The 15,639-nt window shown below is 40.6% G+C and overlaps 1 protein-coding gene across 7 annotated transcripts in view; it reads left to right on the top strand.

Annotated features, from left to right (window-relative positions):
- The window catches only part of XRCC4 (X-ray repair cross complementing 4), a 237,066-nt gene that overhangs the window by 218,869 nt on the left and 2,558 nt on the right, over nucleotides 1-15,639 (top strand). The gene's annotated exons all lie outside the window — the stretch shown is intronic.

Below are 15,639 nucleotides of genomic sequence, written 5' to 3'. Positions count from 1 at the left end.
CAGCTGCTTAAAGATTCAGCATGTCTGTCCCAGCAGTCAACTACTTGCTGTTTCCTAGGGCATCCTTCAGAATCATAGTAATTAGTTGATCAGCGGCATGTGCCTGCAGGGTCACCATCAGCTAGCTTTTGACACTTTAGTGTTTCATTCCTCCCTCTCATTTTAGATGAGCCGTGGTGTCATTAGCATAAATTTACTATCTAAGAGTAAAGCTTTTTATTCTTCCAGAGAGATATGACATAAAAGCTCTCTCCATTTTTTCAGATTGTATTATAATATGCAAATCTCTGCTGCATGCTTATGCTGCCACTGTGGTGTCCTCACCCAAAATGTACAGCGAACAAAGAAAGCACCTCCCCAAAATAGAAACGCACAAATTTATTTGGTAACAGACAAAATCACTAATGTATTAAATTGCAGCCACTATTTCCGAGTACAAAATACATTCTTTTTCTTTTTTTATATAAAAAAGATAAGCATCAGAAAATGGTAAATAGGAATGCACTGAAACCGTACACAGGTGCAGGATCTGATTTGTGTGATAGATAAATAAATAACAATCCACACAGTGTGTATGACCATGAGGTATAGCCAGTGAAAACTCAGTGACTGCATTCAGATATGAAAGCAAAACATTGTTTGCTATTATGAACATAAGCAACCCTGGGCTATTGTACTCCCTCCTCTCCTCCTTCCATATGTAAGGGATAGAGATCAAGTACTTTCCAGGATTGCTGTAAACAGTGGTTTGCCATTGCATCTGAATACACGCAATAGGAAACTATATATAGGCTTATATTAGTTTATGCATGAACATGCATATTTAACTATATGATACAAGATGTTCCTGTGTACTAATACTTTTTGAAACCTGTTCATTAGCTTCATGTATTAATCATTGTGTGGAGTCTGTTAATATATCACAAGGATCAAACTCTCCATACAGTTTGAATGTCTGCATTCTTGCTGATTTTCTCACTATAGTCGTTACACCCACACCCACCTACCCACGCTTATTGAAAGTTTTCAGTGAAAAAATAACATGAAATAAAATGAATAATGTGAATAATGTGCTTTCCCCGGAGCAGGCAGGCAAATGCCATTGAACGTTGTCTTATATGTTCACAATCCTTTCTTTAGTTATTTATAATTAGAGGTTTTTTGTCTGTAGAGTATTTTGTCTGATTTCTATTTTATGGGGTGCTTTTTGCTCTGTGGTTTGGACTTCTGAGCTGTCCTCCCACTTTGAGTTTTACAGACCAGAAATGTCTGAATGTCTTTATCCTTTCTTAATTCCCCGAGGGAAATTAAACTGCTTCTATGTGCGGCATAGCAACAGAAGTCTACACAGACAGCTAAATAATACGCAGTTTGGTGCTTGGTATAATTGTGCATTGAGTTCAATCAGTATTTATTTGTTTATGAATTAACTCCTTGCCATGATGCTTTCATACAATGAAGTGAAAGGAAAATGCCGGGCGGGGAGGGGTGTGTGGCTGCGGGACAGAGCGCAGGCTATGCATGCAAAACGTTCTAGGTCCTGAGCTAGATCAGGATCTTGCAACTTTCTTTCCCATAGCTAGTTTGCTGTTGTCCTTGGGAGGGTGTGATGAACCTCAGCCATCTTCTCAGTCTTGCAGCTGCAGAGTTGGGTGCGAATTGTCTCTGCCTCCTCCACCATTTCAAAGTTGGGAAGAAGGCTAACGTCCCTTTGGCTGCTGGAGCAAATTCCATGGTGTTGGGGCAAACTGAAAAGCCCTTGCTATCCTTTCTAGTTTCAGACATAGGGAGGGGAGCGGGTAATTGTTCATGAGCTTCCAGTGATGACAAGTGCAAGGATTCTGGCAGTTGCAACCAAGGTGAGCCAGAATGTTTGATACCGGACATTCATAACTGGAATGGTTATTTGTCTAAAAAGCATCTCATGTACACACTAGCTGGAGGGAGAATCGGATTTGAACTGTAGTGGCCATTTCCTTGACTTAACAGCACCCCCAAGTTTCTGTAAGTTGGAAAATATGAAGTACCCATATTAGATTAAGGTAATTGGTATTCTTTAACAGATTTGTAGAATCCAAATATTTGCCTATGCGTTGACCACTTTATGCTATATGTGGTTGACCACCATATGTTAACTATTCATTTGTAATTGTTGGTTAAATTCTACATTTATTTTTCTTCTGTCTCAGCAAAGGCACTAGGATCTTTATATGACTTTCACAAACATAGTGAAGGTTCATAATATTCATAATGATATTTCATATCATCAGATTAGTTAAAACATTTTCATCTCCTTCAGCTGCAAAATCATTTGCAAAAGTGCCTCAATCCATGAGGCGCACAGTTTAATCAGCATATTTGATTTCCAGAGAGTGTTAGCATAAAGGTTTTGGATTTGCATTTACACATATTTTTTTTTAAAAAAAATCTTTTAAGAAAACCTATTGTCTGCTTATTTGGCTTATTCCTTTGGAAATGTTGAATTGCAGAGTGGAACTTGGTTTAAATTGTTCCAGACATTGAAAATAGTGTTCTAACGTGAAAGCATCTTAAAAGGAAGAAGTTTTGTTCCAGCAAAAATACAGCAGTAAATTATCCTCCTCAGACCATTTTGGTTTCCCTGGGATTTTGTTCCCACCATTGTGAGATGAGTAAGCAATTGACATTAAATTGTATGGCCTGTAATTCGTGTTGTCCCAAAGCCATAGCACAAGCAAGCCTGCCTTTCAGCCAAGGCAAAACAACCGATTAGGCAAGACATTCTGAATCCCTGGACTGGGTCTTCCTGCTGGGTCTTCACAAGCTTTGGCATATCTCCATATTGGAAAAGCTAGAATTTCTGACTCAGCTGTTTGTGCATCATCAGGAACAACGTTAGCAAATAGCAAAGACAGGAAGATTGAGGACTTAATGTGGCCAAAGAAACACAAACACCAGGAAATGTAAAATCTGGGAATTTCCAGGTAACTGTACACAAGCAGTTCATAACAAACCAACTGTTGCTGCTGTACTAGTCTCAGGGAATAGGGAGCGCACAAAGTGTTGAGAGTTGGGGTAGTTGGTGTTTTTTTTGCTGGTCCACCACCCGTTGGTAGTGAAAATGTTTGCCTCAGAATAGCTTTTCTCTTTACCTAGCAAAGACCTAAGTATTCTTCTAACTTGCCTGATGAAGAGTTCTGCCTTCCTTAGAAAGTTGCGTATTCCTACAAAGTAAATAGCTTTTTACCTATTTTATCTCTCTAAATGCAGTGAGAAATATTTCATTCCTGGCAGTCTTTCAGTTCCTCAATAACCTGAAGATTTGGTTTGTGCTTAGTCTGCCTAGAGATGGATTGTCAGAGCACCCTAATCTCAGAATAGCAATCACAGTTTGGAGGGTGAGATTTTTGTTCTGTGATGGCTCAAATAATGAAAGGAAGCACAGAAAATACAATCACGTTGCACCAGGAGATGAGAGGATTCTGCACCTGGACCCCATGGGTTATCATAATGTTTTTACAGGAAAGTTTACATGGCTCAGCAGCACAAAGAATTTTGTTTTCAAGAAAAAGCTCATAGAGGTTTTTCGTTTCCCATAGTACTTTACTAGGCAAGGCTTGATCTGCCAATTTGAAGTTGGCCCCTGTCACAAGAATGAGGCTGAAAACGTAGCTTTATCCCTGAGTTGTTGCATTTTGAATGCCTTGCTGAGATCTATAAAAGCTTAGATTTGTGTTTTAAATGCTAGGTGAAATGTCATTCTTGAAGAATGTTGGAAGGGAAAAAAAAGATACCTATACATTTTCTTCCCCATTAACAGAACCATCTTTGCTGGATAAAGAGTAAACAACTCGCAAAGCCTCAGGGTTTCAGCTATGCAGAGATTTGTTAACTTGAATCAGTCAAGCAAGACAGGTACCTAAGAGGGGGTCTGATGCGCCTATGTTCGTTGATTTAATCAGAGTTAGTTTGGTTCATTATTCTCATATCGATTTAATTCTTGCTCTTGCTCTTGTATTGATCCCAACTGTGTACATAAGGGACATTTAGACAACTGTTATTGTCTTTTATTCAGTAAAGAATCAGTCAAGAAAACATGACAGCAAACTATTAAATTAAGCATATTCTCCAAGGAGTGCTGCCTAGAGGCAGCATCTGAAAACAGACAAAGGCCTTTGACTTTCCGCCCTGCAAATATTTTGTATAGATGATACTGGCATTGACCCCGGAGGTTACACATGAACAAATCTAAAGCCATACTTACATTAAATTAACACTGCATGGTAGCTCCCTCTGCCTGGCAAGCCATTTGTCTACAGCAACCTGCCATGTAGTATTGTGCAGTAATGCTAGGTTTCCCCAGGTGGCCAGTTGGCAAAGACTAAAGACTAAGGTTCACGTTTGCATGGAACAATCTGTGCATGTGCAGTTGTATGCAGACTGGTTCAATGTGCATCTCCAAGGAACGTGCATAGTTACACTGAATATTATAAATGTGAAAAAACAGCAAACACAACATCAGTTACAACATTAAAAATGAACAGTATACATCAGGGATGTCCAACCGGTCGACTGCGATCAACAGGTCGATTCCCGGGTGATAGTGGTTGATCGCGGTCTACGCGGGCTCACTTTCCTTTGTGGGAGAAAAAGAGCAAAGGCCTACCTGGATCATACCAAAGGTCCATCTAGTCCAGCCTCCTGTTCTCACAGTGGCCAACAAAATGCCTAATGGAAGCCCACCATCAGGCATTTGTGCTCTCCAACAACTGATAATTAGAGGCAAACTGCCTCTGGTCCAGGAGGTAATACATAGCCAGTACGACTAGGAGCCATTTTTCTCTGAATGTGACTGAAAAGGGCTGCCTCTCAGACCCCTGTTTCCCCAAACTTTTGGTTACACTCATTTGCCCACCATGGATCAGATGTCTGAAAAGGGCTCGTATTTGTTCTGTAAATACATTTAAATAGCTACATGATCTTCTGGTAGATTTTGTTGGCAGTTGTCATACGACTCAAGATAAGCTGTTGTAGAACAGGTGGTCTTGCCTTTGCACAAATGCAGGTTTGGCACTGTGCTTTTATAGCCCATCTTCCTGTTCTGCCTCTCTGTGATATCAAAATTTGCAGTATAGCTGCTTCTAGAACATTTGTCACATGCATCTCCAATCAGAAGATCTGCATGGCTAGAAACCCTAAGTAGGCTTGTCTGTCGTAGATTTAAGGAATACAGCTGTCTCCTATCTAGAAGAGACAACATTTAGCCATTGCTGTCTGCTGGCAACTGCTTCTCAATTCATTTCCTTCAACCTCTTGTCTACCAAACACATTACTCTTTTTGTTGCTGTTTTGGCTACCACGAATGATTTAGAGGAGAGGGGAGGAAGAATTGCGGCCAATTTCACCAGCCAATACTATTGATGGTAGTTTTATGAAAGTTCCCCTGTGCTTGGCATAATGGACTGATTGATTATGCTTTGTACACATCTCTTCTTTGCTCCAATGGATAGATGTGAAAAATAGTTTTGAATGCATATTTTAACACTTTTTAATGTTAAAGTTTTGTTTACTTCTCTGTTTACTGCTGCTGATTCTCCAATCCTCATAACAACCTGATTTGCACATAAAACTAAGTCAAGACATGACTTGGCATGAACATGTGGATTCCTGGAGAGAAAAGTGAGGCCACCTGGTCCCTCCCACAGTCCTCCTGCTACTGCAAACTAAGCCATGGTTTGGATTAGCATACTCTTTGAACCTGGGCTCATGGTTTGTCTCACTTCAGAAAAATCATGAGCTGTAAACAAGATGTGTAATTTGTTTACAGCTTGTGGTTTGTCTGGAGGAGACAAATCACAAGCTGAAGTTTGAACAATGTGCTATGCCAAACCATGGCTTAGCTCACAGTAGCACAACAGCAGCAGGATGGAAGACTGCAGGAAAAGCAGAGCAGCCACAATTTCCTCTCCAAGAGCCCATGGTTTGGTTTAGTTTTACATGCAAACTGAGTCAATATGTACATCTTGCAGGATGTAAATGAATACCTCCATGAGTGATGAATATCCAAAATGAATGTGTTTCCCAATATCCTCCCCCCCCCCACACCGATCCTTACAGAATAATAATTTCTGTAAAGTTTTCCTGCAGAAATAGTACTGCAGCAACAAAAGAGATTATGCATGAAGTATCCCAGGTTTTGTGGCAGATGGGGGAAAATAATATAGACCACCTAAATTCAGTGCCTTAAGAGCAAGCCTTTAGACTAATTCTGACATGCTAGTCATCCAGGAAGTAAATAATTATTACAATTAGGATCAACATGTTGGCATTCCAGATTCCTTCCAGCAAAATTGTAAACATAGTAATAACCTGTCTTGAGAACTGGGTGCCTTGAATTTATTAGTAATTTTAACCTACATAAATCTATATTCTATATGCCACCACAAAACTTCATAGGAACATGCTAAAAGTTCTTAAATGCCTCTCACTGAATCAAGACACAGGCCCTGAATCCCTGAATACTGAGTTCAGCAGTGAGAGTTACATGGACTTTAGATCAGACTCATTCCGTATGCTTTAGAGGACATAGCTGGATTAGTGAAATCCGTGGATATAATTAGTCCCTATTATTAATATGCTAGTTCTTGTGAACCACCTCCTGGTGATGGTTTGATTGGGTTTTTCAGACCAATGCTTTTTATGAGCTAATATTTGATTCAGTTGCTGAAAGTAGACTGTCGTGATCCCTACAGAACTATTGTAACGCACACCACTCAGTAGTGCTATTTACTCAAAACTTGTCTCATGGTTGTGAATTTAATGACGTGATTGTGTGAAAGACTGTGTGAGAAGCCCAGCCACAGGATCATAATAGTCTGGGAGAGCCAGCACTCTCACAGATCAAGGAATCTATTACCTTTAAGGAATGCCGACATAGAAGCTTCCATGCTCTCAGTTTGGTGCTTAAGAGCATAACTTAGAAGTGCAGGAATCAGTATCAATAATAAAAATTTCCATGATGTATGGAATGTTGCAGACTCCCGCCTGCCTCTGACCCCACCAATATCCTTGTGTGCAGATGAAAAACCAGTTCAGGGCTATTGCAGGTGCATTACAGCACATCCCATTCTGATTCCATATGCCATACATGGCATTAACTGTACATGGGCCCTCAAGTTTTTATGGCAAGAATTGCTCTATAAGTCTGCAAAAAGGAACCTAGTTTTTTATGTTATCTCCTTGGTTTGTTTCCTTCATTTATAAAACTCCAATATGAAGTACAGTGGTACCTTGGTTCTCAAACTTAATCCGTTCTGGGAGTCTGTTCGACTCCCGAAAGCATTTGAAAACCAAGGCTCAGCTTCCGATTGGCTGCAAGAGCTTCCTGTACTCATTCAGAAGCTGTGTCTGATGTTCAGCTTCCAAAAAACGTTCACAAACTCGAATACTTACTTCAGGGTTTGCGGCATTCAGGAGCCGATTTGTTCGGGAGCCAAGCCATTTGACAACCAAGGTACCACTGCAAATTGTCACCCCTTTCACACACCACTTGCAGGAATAGGCAAAGCATTGTGAAGGAGCCTGCAGGTTGTGCCTTTGGTCTGATAACAGGAGCTATACAAAGCACCAGAGTGCTCTCAACCTTTTATCAGGGTGGGTTTCTCACTTGGAGTTCTCTGTGGTTCTGTAATTGCCAACTTGACGCAACCTGCCTCCAGCCTTACCCTTCTCTGTGGGATCTGGCATCAGACCGGAACATGACTCTTACATAGACCCTTTTGTGTAATTGGAAATTCTGTGTGATGGTGTGCTGCCTTCTGTTGAATGCAAGCGGGGCCAGTGGAAATCTGATGTTGCAAAAAGTAAAACCCCTTTGTAGCTTGTAATTATATTATATTTGCATACTTCAATTATAAATATATATAGTTCAATTATAAATATATATATGTAGTGATAGTGTGGTCTCCAGAGTAAGAACATCGCTATTGTTCAGTATTAAATGCCCCAAAATCAGCAAGATTATAGAAGCCAGTGCAATTTTGTCTGTCTAAGCTTAATCATCTCCCGTAAAGATCCCAAAAATAGTTTAGCTATTTCCCCAAAATTAGCTTTTGAGCAATCACACGTGCCAGGTACTTATTTGTGCAGATGTGTGCAGTGGCACACAAATAGAGAGATAAGTTCTGTAACATGAGAAGCAAATAGCACTACTCAGATGACAACAAAAGTGCCACACTGAAATGTTGTGCTAATTACCTTTCTTGTAATTAGAGTTCTAAAACTCTGTAGGGAGTAAAATTTGTTAATTTCTGCCATTTCTGTCTTGATTTTTTAAAAAACGCTAAATGATTTCAGTCTGTGAACTATGCCATGTTTTCAAATCTCATATTTTTCAGCATATATATTGAATTCCAGCTTTGCAATGTAAATAGTGACACACACACCTAGTTAATGAAAGACAGCAGATGAAAGCTTTCCCTGTGATGCTGAACCATAAACATACAATTGCTGTTTATCCTTTGGAAGGGGAAAGCGAAAGCCTCAAGTGAGAAACTGATGCCTGACAAATGTCTACCAGCCATTCTTCCTGTTCCCCTGTCCAGAGCTGGGGAGCAGGGGGAGAAAGATTAGGGAGTTGAAACTTGCACTGGCTTTCAGAGAAGAATAACCCAAGAGAGATGGGACATTAGTGCTTCCCAGGTTCATCTGGGCAATACTGTGTTATTTTACATGGGTTGCATCTGGTCTACATATGCCCTGTGTGTTATTTATTTATCAATCTTTCCATTGATATCCTGACTTTCTGTGAGAAACAGACTTAAAGACAGCTTATAGTGATTCAGCAATAAAAGTCAAAATAAAACAATAAATTAAAGTCTCTCCATTGTCAAATGAAAGAAAGAAAAAGAAAGAAAGAAAGAAAGAAAGAAAGAATTTCAATTAACACCTCACTTCTCTTTATACCAGTCACATTAATTTGCTTTGTACTGCAGTCCTGAACATGTATTTGCTTCAAAATCAGTAGGGTTGGTAAATACCATTAAGGAGAAATGCATGCTTTAGTCTTGCAAAGAGCTCCCATCAATTTTGGGGGTCGATCAGTCCAACATCCTGCCAAGAATGCAGCTATGAATTCTTCATAAACTTGCAAAGTGTAAATTATTTCACTTGGAAGCAGGTTTCCTGTCTGCAAACAAAGGAAGAACTGACAGCAGAATGCTCTCTGAATTGCAACTAGACTGGTACTTCATCCCTTGGTGTATATTAACATCCAGAGAAGACTCACCTCTGCTCTGTCTGTCCTTTCTATCCAGCTATGGAATTAATTATCTCTTGGTAGAGTGATGGCACCCAGCTCTAGAATCATTGTTTGATCCTGAAATATTTAAATTCTTTCATCCAGAGAGCTGAATCTTTGTCGGTTTCACAGACCTCATCAATGAACTGGTACAGACAGGTGGCAAAAACATCGGAAGGACAAAACACACAGGCATGAAAAGGATCCTCACTTCTATCACACTTCAAAGATGAAATAAATTTAATTGTCCAGTACAGTAGCACCTTAGAGACCAACTAAGCTTGTTCTGGGTATAAGCTTTCGTGTGCATGCACACTTCTTCAGATACTTCAAAGATGAATATTAACTCAGTTTCCCCTGCCTCTTGGCTTTATGTGGCTAAGAATCCTGCCGAACAGGTATTTATTCTGCCAACTACGGTCTGCATGCTTTTTTGATGCTACCAACAACTGAGACTGCCAGTAGCTACCTACTGTGTAGTACTCTTTTAGCCTTTTGATTTCATCTCTAGCTAAAAAATAGATGAAAGCTGTTCGATCATTGTGATTGCAGCACAAATCCATTTCATGACCTGGCTAAAATAATTCTATATAGAATTGTGGGATAGTAGGGGAAAACACTCATTTGGGGAGAGAAAAGAGAGAGAGAAGCTACCTGAGCTTGCACCGATATGAATGAGAATACACAGGTGATGAACCAGAGGCTCCTGGAATGCTAGCAAGTTGGGAGCATAATCAATTCACCTTTTTAAAAAAATAAATGTTACATTTTTAGAAGCCAAATTAAATCTTACTTTGTTGAAGCAAACAGGTAAGACTGATTATGTCCACTTAAATTAAATTACCACACTATCTGAATCACTGCAAGTTCTTAATGGTGCTATCTGTTGAGAGCCATTTGTGAAACCAACAAACTCCTCTCATTCAAATTTCATTCAGATGCATGGGATTTGAACATTACATTTTAGCATTTCCTATGTAGAAGGAGTTTGGGGCTATATCCAGGATTCAATATTTTTACTTGGCCTTTGAGGGCCAGGAGAAGGTGAGGCACCTGAGACATCATTGTCTCAGGTGCCTCAGCTTTAGAGTGAACGAGTCTCAACCGTTTCAGCACAACCACCAGAGAGAAGCCATTTAGTATACAAACGGAGGTCTTGGACTTTCTAGTGTGGTCTTTATGAACTAACCGCCGCCGCTACTTTGATGGAGGAGTTTAATGTAAAGGTGAAGTTTTTTGAAGACAATATCTGCCCTCCCTCAAACTTTTGTTCCCCCAATTCAGCAAGATGAACATTCTAGATTGAGAGGTGACAGATCAATAGTGGCTGCTGGGTGTATTCAAGAAGGCTTTCCATAGTGATGTATCTAAATAAGAAATCATGAGCGGAATGACCAACATTATTGAGTTTGCTTAAGATTATTAGCTGCTGTAGGGTTGCTGGAAGGGAGAAAGTATTGAGCACCAGCATATCATTGTAAATATAATTTAAAAAGACAAAGTAGAAAATATTGCAATATTGGTGGATAGTTTATGTTGTATTGGGTTTGTAAAAACTCTTGTCTAAAATGCTAGGCAAACCCAAACGTTTGTGCTGTGAATATACTTTTTTGTGGTTTTGACTAAGTAATCAGATCCCTTTTCCCCCTCCCTACTGAGACAGTGGCTGTAAAACGATTTCTCAGTCTAGATGTGTGGTCTAGTTCCTTTATGCAGGAATGAGCTTAAGTGTAAATGAACCACAGGAATGCATGTCTCTTGTTAACTCACCTCAGGCTTGTGAATATATTTTTTAATGGTATATGGATTTAATTCTCAAAACTTGAATTGTTGACAAGCAGGCAGAAATGTGTTTTAACTACATATAATAATTATATATCACTTTATTAATTCTCCTAATGTAATAATATTAAACTGAATATACTTGTTGCCACCGCTTATTTTTACAATATTAAATTTAGTTTAAGAAAAGAAGTAGATCTTTATTAAGATGGGTTCATTCTGGCCAGTATGTATTTGTGAGTTAAATTATTTTATATATCAGTAGCTATCATTCTTTAAATGATCCAGCCAAGCTATATCCAAGCAGATCACAGTTAATTCTTTAAAAACAAAAACACTAACCTCAATTTTAAATGTAATTTAACAATTGAAAGCAGCAATGGTGAGCATCGTGAAGCCTTCAGTCTAGAATATGCACATATGATTTGTTGAATTAGTGCCTTTAGATCTTTTTTTCAGATGCATTATGCCGATTGTATTTCTGATAAATGCAGGTGCAGTTTTTACTTCTGCCAAACACTTATGCTGGGTAATGAGTGCTGAATTCCTTCCGGACTGTTCAGTTGCCCAGTTTCTTTGAAAATGTCTTTCTAAAATGCACGATTAATTAAACTCTTCCCTCCCGCTGTATTCCCACACTTCCCTCCTCCCCAGACCATCACATGCATTTAAAAAGCCCCTCTCTCCTAGTCATGTGACAAAGTTAGAAGTGGGGGGTGGCAGAGGCAGATTTAGAGCAGCACAACCAGTTCTGTCGCACTGGGCGCTGAGCCTAGAGGGTGCTGCAGGGTACTGCAACTATGACATAGTGAATTGAGCAAAATGGAAGATGAGAAGCAGGGATTGCCAAATTTTTGCCTTGCACAGGGTGCAGCTGAAATTTGAAAGACTGAAGTCCACCCCTGGGATAGCAGGCAACCAACTGTGCCTAGTTAAATCTTTGTGGGTCTTGATTTCTGTGTTGAGCTTTGCATTATTAAGCGATGTAATTTTTATTTTTATTTTATAAGAAAATCAAAATAATTGTGCTCTTTTTGTTTTCTTTTGTTTCATTCCATGTCTGGTCACAAAGCACTGCTCACAGAGAGATGTGCAGGAAGCCACAAAGTTTTTGTCGTTAAGGCACTCCTACAAGACTGTTTCTAGGGGTCTGTTGGGTCTTGAGAACTTCGTGATTGTGCAGGGCCTGAGCTTAGTCCACAAAAGCCAAGTTTAAGGAAACATCTCAACCATACTGAGTGGGAGACCAGCCAGCCTGTGCTGTTATATACCCAGGGAAATTCCTCACACCCTCCCATTTCATCTGGGTTATAGTGTTACTATCTCGTGCCCTACCAATAGCTCCTCATCCCCTTAGTGTCCAGGATTTCATCCAGCTTTTGCTTGGCTTAAAAATGATAATGATTTTGAAGAAGCAAAACATCTCAATAACAAAAATTAAACTGGTTGGATAATTTCAACTTGGCCATAGCCAACATGATGCTCTCCAGATGTTGTGGATTACAGCAGTCATCTTCTCTGACCATTGGCTGGCTGGGGCTGATGAGAGTTGGGGTCCAACAACTGCTAGATGCTACCAGGTTGTCTTAAGCAGCTAAGTAATGTCATGATACGGATGCCGGTGCCGCTGTGGGTTAAACCACAGAGTCTAGGACTTGCCAATCAGAAGTTCGGCAGTTTGAATCCCTGCAACGGGGTGAGCTCCTGTTGCTCGGTCCCTGCTCCTGCCAACCTAGCAGTTCAAAAGCACGTCAAAGTGCAAGTAGATAAATAGGTACCGCTCCAGCGGGAAGGTAAACGGTGTTTCCATGCGCTGTTCTGGTTCATCAGAAGAGGCTTAGTCATGCTGGCCACATGACCCAGAAGCTGTACGCAGGCTCTCTCGGCCAATAAAGCGAGATGAGCACCGCAACCCTAGAGTTGGCCACGACTGGACCTAATGGTCAGGGGTCCCTTTACCTTTACTAATGTCATGATGTAATGAAGGGATGTCTATCTTCCTGACTACATTACCATCCAGTACAATGGTGATGAGTATTTTACCCCACCCCTTCCATAGAAGAAACCACTACCATGAATATGTTGCTCTGCACAGTGATAGGAGGTGAAGGAACCCCCATAGGATCTGAAAACATGACGGAGTTAGAAATTCTCACCCTGGGAGACACAAAGTTTAGTGGTATACGTGTCAGTTCCCCATCATTTTCATACAGGGGAGTGATTAACTAATGATAAATTTATATAGAGCAGAGAGCATAACCAAATCCAAGTAGTTTTCCAGTGTAGTTGTTAGAATTTCTAGGAAAACATTTCCTAATACGTGAACCATGCTACAATATACCCCACACTGGGAATTTAAGAACAAAGCCCCAGTAAATATGTCAGCACAGCCTAGGACATGATGGATGTGCCAGCACTGGCAAAAAACCAAGCATCCTACACATATGTAGATCTTATATAAAGTCTTGGCAAATTGTGCCTCCAATCTGAATTTTTCTTTTTTCAAAAGGAAAAGGGCAAAGTGTTTATTCCCTGTCTTATTAACAATAGCACATATCACTTCGGACATAGATGTTAACATGTAACTGAGATTTAGGTAAACATTCCAAGAGCTTTGAAATATTTAATTTGTTGTCAGAATTCTGAAATTTGTGTGGCTGTAGGAGCATTTATGTTGCATTATCTGTTGTATCACCTCATCATTAGGATAGGCTCTCAATCACACTAAATAGTTAGTGGTTGCTTTGCTTTGTCTGTTCAGATGTCTCACATCTGCTTTTTCAGTTTTGTGTGGCTCGTTCTCAGCTGAGAAAACAAATACCGTATTTTTCGCCCTATAGGACGCACTTTTTCCTATTTTGCGTCCTATAGGGCGAAAAATACGGTACTTATCAGTGCTCTTACCTGCGCTTCAATTTGTGGTTCAGCTCTCTGTATTATTCACACAACTCATAAACAGAGTTTGACATTTGAGGGTGCTAAAGTGTGGTGAAGTTAGAATTCTTTTTTCATTACATTATTATCCTTCTTTTTCTCCAAGGAGATGAACACAGTGTGTGTACTTCTTTCCCTTTGTTTTATTCTCACAACAACTTTAGGTTTGTCTGAGAACTAGCCCAATGTCACCCAGTGAAGTTTATAGGTGAGCATGGATTTCAACCTGGGACTCCCCAAGCAGACATATTCCCAGGTTCTGGCAGACTCCCAAAGCAGACTTTCTTCATCTGTGGTGGGAATGTTCAAAACATCACTGGAAAAACCACAGTGGGGCTATAATATCCCTGATTTGGGGATGTATTTTAAAGTTTTGGTTCCCTGGCAATCCTGCTAAATGTCATAGAGTTCACAAAGCTCCTTTAACTACCATATTTTTCTCTCTATAAGACGCACCGGACCACAAGACGCACCTAGTTTTTGGAGGAGGAAAAGAAAAAAAAATTCTGAATCCCAGAAGCCAGAACAGCAAGAGGGATTGCTGCGCAGCGAAAGCAGCAATCCCTCTTGCTGTTCTGGCCTCTCAGATAGCTGTGCAGCCTGCATTCGCTCCATAAGACGCACACACATTTCCCCTTACTTTTTAGGAGGGAAAAAGTGAGTCTTATAGAGCAAAAAATACGGTAATGTGGTGGTGGCGGTAGCACAAACTGTATGAGCCAGAGAGCAGAGATTCCATTGCTTACTGTGTGTTTAAGAAAATGCTTTGTGTATTGTAACAGTGTGTGGGGAAAAGAGCAATGCCTCTTCATGCCCTTCTGTCCATGCCCCTGGTATTCTGTGCATCTGTGCTTCAGAATCAAGATATAAGATGGAAGCCCCTGTGCACTTAGTATGAGGATACGAGGGTCTCACATTTATACCCTGCCTACTGTCATGGAACCCACAGGGATATACATGTGTTTCCCTGGTGGTCTCCCACCTGAACTGGCTAGGCTCATGCCTGCTTAGCTTTGGCAAAATGGTGACCTCCTGTCAAGGGCATCAACTATGGAGGGCTCTGGGTGCTCAAGCACCCACAAAAAATTGTTGTGGGTGCTCACCACAGGGCCCCCGACACAACTTCCAGTGCCTCACAAAGCACCAGAAGTCAAGTCTGAAGTCTTGTGAGGTTCCAAGGCCAGGTCACGGGCATGACAGCATGCTGTCATGCGCACCAGGCACCCATAAACTGGGGCCCAAGTCGGCTCCCCTGCCTATTGTTCCTTCAGCTAAACACATTGGTGCTGCTGGGGTTGTGGCTAGATGGATGCGCTGATGTTGGGAGTGTGGCTAGCTGGCATGGTCTCATTTTACCCTCAGATACTGGGGAGAAGTAGGAGGAGGTTGTCCAAAGAAGGCCCTATGATTGCCCACATCTCTTGGTTTGCGTGGAATACCTGGCTTATGTGAAAAGTTCCTTGTGTGGTACATAGCAGAAGTTTGGATCATGCAATTCCTGTGCCAGCTGCTTGACTGTATCAACCTGCTAACGACTCTATGAATCAGGATTTATTAGTAAACTGCAGATTTTTTTTTTAACCGCTGTAATTAAAAGACAAGCAATGAAGGTAAAGAAATTGGGAATCTCTAAACACATGCTTCTC

The sequence above is a fragment of the Podarcis cretensis genome, assembly GCF_951804945.1.
Source record: "Podarcis cretensis genome assembly, chromosome: 11".
NCBI classification, from domain to species: Eukaryota; Metazoa; Chordata; class Lepidosauria; order Squamata; family Lacertidae; genus Podarcis; species Podarcis cretensis.
The sequence above is the reverse complement of the archived record's forward strand: the minus strand, read 5'-3'. Positions and strand labels throughout refer to the sequence as shown.